We start from the raw sequence: 7139 nt of genomic DNA, 5'->3' as shown, positions 1-7139 counted from the left end.
TTGCCACTGCTGCACTTAGCAAAGTTAGATGATTTACACTGGTGCAAAGCTGGATTTTTAGGCCCAATGTTAATTATTAACTTTTGATATACTAGGAATACTTGCACCATATATTCTTTCTAGGCAGACAGAACGTTCCCTGCCTTGAAATCTTTACAGCCTATTGCCCACAAATTCAGAAGTTTTAGCACACAATCATGGGGAAAAAAAAGGGCTGAAAGACCATCCAGTCTATTCCACCTTCCTCAAGGCAAGGCCTCCTAGGCAATCCTGCCAGATACCTGTCTTGTCATGCCTAACTTACTTTCCTACAACTATTCAGGTATGTAGAAAGAGAAACGCACATATGCGCAAGTCTTCAGATTCAACAGGTGGAAGAACACAACACTGTGAATATCTACTGACTTTATTAGGATGCCACGGCAAGGTCCATCTGAAAAAAATGGGATTACAAGAATATGGCCCAAAATACACAATCTGAGAGAGAAATAAAATATGTTATTGTGGCAGGTATATATACAGATATACTCACACCCATTAAAAAACAAATGTTAACTAAGAAAACTACTCTTTAATCTATTCATTATCAACCAGCAAATTTATTTTATATGCAACGTACAGTCAAAGAACATATATAACTTAGCAGCTTCCCCCCTCCCCCATTATTCTGTGCTCATGAACACGCACAGTTTTAAGAGACTTCCACCCAAATCAATGAACTGGCTTCATTAGTTTACTTATCACTAAAAAAAAAAAAAAATAAAGCAGGTTAGTTAAATTCATATTATAACTCATATCTAAAATAATCTCATATCTAAAATAAAGACATATTATGCTTCACCATACACCACATTAAACTAACAGGACTTTCTGCAGTGTGTGTGCTTTTTATATTGATTACCTCTTTCAAATGAGACAAAAAATCCAGCACACTGGTAGATGTATACCTTCCTCAGTGACTGTTATTCATAGTATCATGACACCCAATTAAGTTATAAATTCAGTAAAAACATAGAATTACATAATAATGCCATTTCCTCATTTTGATGCACGTCTCTTTATTCAAGGCCCATTTTTGTCAAGCGTATCTCCCTGAAGTTTAAGACATTTTTAACATGCATTAGTCTGGAAAGTCTTATTAAAAAGGGCTGCTAAGCATCCTAAAGCACCCGAGAACCCCATAAGTACTATATAGTTGTGTCTGACAAAATACATAGGAATAGACAAGTCTCCCACATTAAAGCTATGGGTAAGTATAGAAGTATAAATATCACAAGTCTAACCAGGGCCTCCAAGTCAACCACCAACGCTGTCAGAGGCTCCAGATCCCCGTCTTCCCCCAAGCCCTACACTGCCTTCCTTGAGATGCTACAAATATTAGAACCCCTCTGCGAACCTTGCATCCAAAGGGCAATCCTAAATCTCCACCAGGTTCCCTTTCGCCCAACATCGAAGCACCTTCCCCACCTCCTCCAAGATCTCGAGCTTCTTCCAGCACGTGCCCCTACCCCTAGCAACATCACAGTCCCCGTCTCCAGCAACACTCACCCAGCAGCGTCCTGCAACCCATCCCACCCGCACCCTAGCGCCACTTAGGCTCTCCTTCCCCATCAACGACCTCCATAAGCCCCCGAATAACCGGTGTCCCCTCAGGCACCCCCTCCCCAAGGCCACCCAGCACCACTGGGACTCCTCAGCCACCCCCTGCCCAGTGCCCCTCACCTAGGCCCGCCCCAGCCCCGCCACCACGGCCCCGGCCCCGGCCGCACCTCACGGTCCTTGAGGCCCAGGAGCAGCACTTCTTCCATGAGGGTGAGACGCGTTTCCTTGGAATCGCCCTTCTCGTCGTCCCCGGGCTCGTCCCGGCGGCCTTCATCCTCCAGGCCGCCCCCTGCCCCCCGCTCCTTGTCGGCGGCGGCGGCGCTGCGGGAGGCCTCAGTTCGGCGCTGCACCAGGCCAGAGCTGCGCTGGGTCAGGGAAGTCATGGCTGGAGGCAGCGGGAGGGCAAAAGCCCGCCACGGGGAGAGGAACTTGGCGACAGCTCGGGAGGAGGGGAAGGAGAAGGGACGGGAGCCGCTCTACCTCCACCCTATCCGCACCGGGGCAGGGGCCGGCCGGGAGGAGTCATAGGGAAGGGGGGCTCGGCCGCGGCAGGGGAGATGGAGATCAGTGGCGGTGGGGGCCGGCGTCCCCGCCCTAAGGCGGCCAAGCTAACAGACACGGCTTCTCTTCTAATATGGCGGCGCGGGCTGATGTCAGCGGAGGATGTGGCAGCGGCAGGCGGGGCGGGGACGACCGGAAAGGGCCGCGAGCGGGAGGAGCTCCCCGCGACACAGGAGGTGGGGACGGGGCGCCCCGGGGGTGCGGCCCCCTCGTTCTTAGGGAGTGCGGGCGGTGTCGGCTGTGGTTCACTGTTAGTAACCGTTACCCGGGGCTGTGGAGGACGGTTAACCCAACACTCCGGGCAGAGGGGAGGGGGGCCGGCCGGCCAGTGCCCGCCGTGGCATAACCCAGGGGCTGGGTAGTACACATTCTTAAATTAATATTTTTTTCTTAAGAAGTGCCTTATTTACAACTTTAAGTCTGCTTGATTTCATTTTTAGCCACAAGACTATGTCTGATTGTTAGTGCAGCCCCCCAGGAATATATCTTCATATATATATACTCATCGACTAAGCTCAGGTGAGCACGTAGAGCTCTCAACATTCTTGACTTTAAACTGAGTAAATGGAGTCCCTCCACTCTGCTGTCGATGAGGCATATTTTCAAACCTTTAGCCCTTTTGAGCGTGGCACATCAAATACTCAAAACTACTTATCAAGGCTAAATCCCATATATGTTTCCAGGTATGTCGTGGTTTCACCCCAGGCAGCAACTAAGCACCACACAGCTGCTCACTCGCTCTCCCCCACCCAGTGGGATGGGGGAGGGAATCGGAAAAAAAGTAAAACTCATGGGCTGAGATAAGAACAGTTTAATAGGACAGAAAGGAAGAAACTAATAATGATAATAATAACAATACTAAAATGACAATAATAATAATGATAAAAGGATTGGAATATACAAAACAAGTGATGCACAATGCAATTGCTCACCACTTGCCGACCGATGCCCAGTTAGTTCCTGAGCAGCGATTCCCCCCAGGGCAACTACCCCCAGTTTATATACTAGATGTGACATCACATGGTATGGAATACCCCTTTGGCCACTTTGGGTCAGCTGCCCTGGCTGTGTCCTGTGCCAACTTCTTGTGTCCCTCCAGCCTTCTTGCTGGCTGGGCATGAGAAGCTGAAAAATCCTTGACTTTAGACTAAACATTACTTAGCAACAACTGAAAACATCAGTGTGTTATCAACATTCTTCTCATACTGAACCCAAAACATAACACTATACCAGCTACTAGGAAGACAATTAATTCTATCCCAGCCGAAACCAGGTGCTTTCTGCCAGAGGCTCCAGGTAGGGCCATTCTTCCCGGCTGCAGTACAGAGCACATTTTCAACATCTTGTCCTGCCCGGACTGGCCCAAGGGCTACTGCATCAACAATCTCCCATTTAATTTGTTCAAAGGCTTGTTGTTGCTCAGGGCTCCATTTAAAATCATTCTTCCAAGTCACTTGATAGAGAGGGCTTACAATCAGACTGTAATTTGGAATATACATTCTCCAAAAAGCCACAACACCTAAGAAATCTTGCATTTCCTTTTTACTAGTGGGTGGAGACATAGCTGCTATTTTGTTGATCACGTCCATTGGGATCTGACGATGCCCGTATTGCCATTTTACTCCTAAGAACTGGATCTCCTGTGCAGGTCCCTTGACCTTACTTTCTTTTATGGCAAAACCAGCTTTCAGAAGGATTTGGATTATTTTCTTCCCTTTCTCAAAGACTTCTTCTGCCATGTTGCCCCATACAATGATGTCATCAATGTATTGCAGGTGTTCCAGAGCTTCACCATTCTCCAGTGCAGCCTGGATTAGTCCATGGCAAATGGTGGGGCTGTGTTTCTACCCCTGGGGCAGTCAATTCCAGGTGTACTGGTGTAAGAGACTGAATTGTTATCTTGAGCTGTTTGTCTCAAAGATTGTTAGGTGTGAGAGACTGGACTGTCATCTCAAGCCATTCATCTCAAGAATTGTGAACTGTTTATCTCGAGCCCTTTGTCTCTGAGATGGCCTAAGCAGGACATTCCTCCGTCCGTAAGGACAATTACTAGGCCACTGAGGCATCCAGGAGAGGAAACGGGCTGAAGCCGACAAGCATGCAAGAATGTGGAGGCTACCATTCTCATGGAAACTGTAGTCTTTGAGATAAGGTACTGGTTTCTGGTGTTGATCACGCGAAGATCATGTGATAGACGAAACCTGCAGCGCGTGAACAGTGCATGAACAATATGTATGTGCATACCTCATCGAAATATGCCCTATAAAAAACCGTGGAGACAAGCCGTGGTGTGCACCCACCACTGAAGAACTGAAGACTGAGGACCAACGGGACGCCGCTGGATCCATGGTGGTGACTCTCCTTGCAACTCTATCCCGACTGCTTGCTTGATTTCTGCCTTTTCTTCCATTCTATCCTATCGCTACTATTTTCTACTTTTGATACTTTTGATAATAAAAGCTCTTCTGGGTATACGGCATTTGACCTCGTTTGTGTCTTAATCTCGCTCTTGGGATCATATCGAAACCTTCCCCGACATTGGATCGGGACATTTAATTTGGCGTCACGGACAGGATCCCTTGAGACGAGAGTGCCGTACTGTTTCCAAAATACGTGAGACCTCTCAGGAATGTAAGGGGAGCAGGCTTGTGTTGTGTGTGTTTGAAACTTTACGTGCTGCCTTCCTGAGACGACTGCTTTCCCGCTTTGTGTAAGAAGAATGATAGTAAAATTGCCCCTTTGGGGAAAGAAGTTTTGTTTGATTTTTTAGAAAAACATAAAGCGCAACCCTCTGTGCCTGGGGTAGACTGGGCTCAGGGAAATTGGTATAATCTCCAGAGCGTTGTTGATCGGATGATCGCTTTACAGGAAGACGCTAGAGTGCGGTCAGGGAAAGGAAAAGCAATTGTCTGTGCCGTTCTCGGTGCTAGTCTGGCCGCAGCAGTGGAGGATAGGGATTGCCACCTCACTGCAGAATCTCAAATTATTGAATCCCTCCAAAACCTTGTTCAGTCCCTTATGGGAGAAGTGGCAGGATTAAAAGCACAACTTGAAGCAGAAAAGAACCAAGTGAAACATTTGCAAATTGCTCTTAAGGAGCAGCTCCTCGCGGATACTGTCTGTGAGGAAATTCCTCCAAGATCAGAAATTGGCTACCCCTTTAAGGACCTGCAGGCAGCAAAAGAGAAAGCGGAGAAGTTGGAGCTGCCTTCATTGTGACCCTTAGTCAAAACTGAATATATTTACGATGATGAGCAGGACCAGTTCCCCCAAGTTACAACTAAAGAGGTCCCCTATACTGCCACTGAGTTGGCAAAACTAAAAAAGGAATTTGGCCGAACCCCTAAGGAGTCAGAAACGGAGTATATCTGGAGAGTATCATTGTCGGGGGGGACCAGATTCTGTTAAGTGAAAAGGAGGCAGAAGGGTATTGGGGACCGGGAGTGTTTTTAACTACTGGGGATTACCATGCCCCTTGGTCTTTAACCCAACGGGCAGCCTATTGGGCGGGGGGTTTGAACCCCTTGGAGAGGGGGGATCCCCTCGCGATTACGGGGATTGTTGATCAATTAGTGGAGAATGTGCAAAAGGCAGCTTGTCTGCAGATGATGTATGATCAAAAACTGGAGCCTACACAGGAGTCCCCGATGATGATGTCGGTGGATCCTGAGCAAATGACTCCCCTTATACGGGGACTCCCTGATTCTCTGAAACCAATTGGTATACAATTACAAGGAAAGGTACAGGCGATGCCCCAGAGCGAGAGTGTTGGGGCTGCTTCAGGAGGATTCACGCCTGATTGGCACTGCCGCCCCCCAGAGAGTGTTGGGGCTGCTTCAGGAGGATTCACGCCTGATTGGCACTGCCGCCCCCCAGATAAGAAAATGTGGACTTGGGGAGAAGTGGCCCAGGAATTAATTAATTACGGGCGCAAGTATGGTCCCCTTTAACCCTCCAGCCACCAAAACGGACTCCAGGGGCTTGAGGCGGGCTGAAGTAAAAATAGTTCCATGCCCTGGGAGTGATAAGAGAACACCCCTTGCTAAACCGCTGGGGGGGAGAGATATCCCGAACAAACATAATAGACTGTGGGCGCGGGGATACCAGAAGGGGATCCCGCGTGACTTAATGGACGGGATGCCAACAGACAAATTGGAAAAATTGGTAACAGGGTGGCCTGATAAATCAGCAAATAGAAAAGTGGATTTTGAGAATACTACTCCCAGCGCACCCTCCCTGATTGATTTATCAGAACCAAATGCCACCCAAAAGCCGGTGGGAAACTAGATCCTTCGCCTTTTGGTGGTGAGCGGGGGGGGGGGGGGGGGGGGGGGGGCAAAGGTTGGATGTATATCAGACAGCTCACTGAAAACGGCCAGGGTGATTTACTAATTACAGGCATTGTGGGGCCAAGAGAAGTCCCGGTCACCTTTTTGGTAGATACCGGAGCTCAAATTTCAGCTATTAAAACCAAAGACGCTGCTAACTGCGGAATTACACCCTCCAAACAGCGGCTTTTTGTGGCAGATGCTTTCGGCATTGTTCAGCCACAGGCATTAGCAATGGTCAGCCTGCATTTGCCAGGAGAAGATAGTGCCAGTACAGTGACAATGGTTGTGGGGGGGTTTCCACTTAACCTTTTAGGACTCGATGTTTTAAAGGGAAAGACCTGGATTGATAATAAAGAAGGGAGACGGTGGTCATTTGGCTCTCTCACAATAGATATTCGGCTGTTACAAGCTGCGCGCTGCTTCCCCCTTCAAAGCTTACAAATGTTAAGCCCTACCCGATACCCTTGGGGGCCAGAGAAGGAATAGCGCCTGTGTTAGAGGACTTAAAGGGACAGGGTATCGTGATTCCAACCCATTCTCCTTTTAACTCCCCGGTGTGGCCAGTGCGAAAACCTAATGGCAAGTGGAGATTAACTGTAGATTATCACAGACTTAATGCAAAAACCGGTCCATTGACAGCTGCGG

The 7139-nt window shown here is 48.3% G+C and overlaps 1 pseudogene; it reads left to right on the top strand.

Annotated features, from left to right (window-relative positions):
- The first annotated feature begins 2159 nt into the window (after positions 1-2159).
- Positions 2160-6450, top strand: LOC128136065 (uncharacterized; annotated as a pseudogene).
- The last annotated feature ends 689 nt before the right edge of the window (positions 6451-7139 follow it).

This window comes from Harpia harpyja, chromosome W (assembly GCF_026419915.1).
Source record: "Harpia harpyja isolate bHarHar1 chromosome W, bHarHar1 primary haplotype, whole genome shotgun sequence".
Lineage (NCBI taxonomy): Eukaryota > Metazoa > Chordata > Aves > Accipitriformes > Accipitridae > Harpia > Harpia harpyja.
This window is presented reverse-complemented; position numbering and strand designations above follow the sequence as displayed.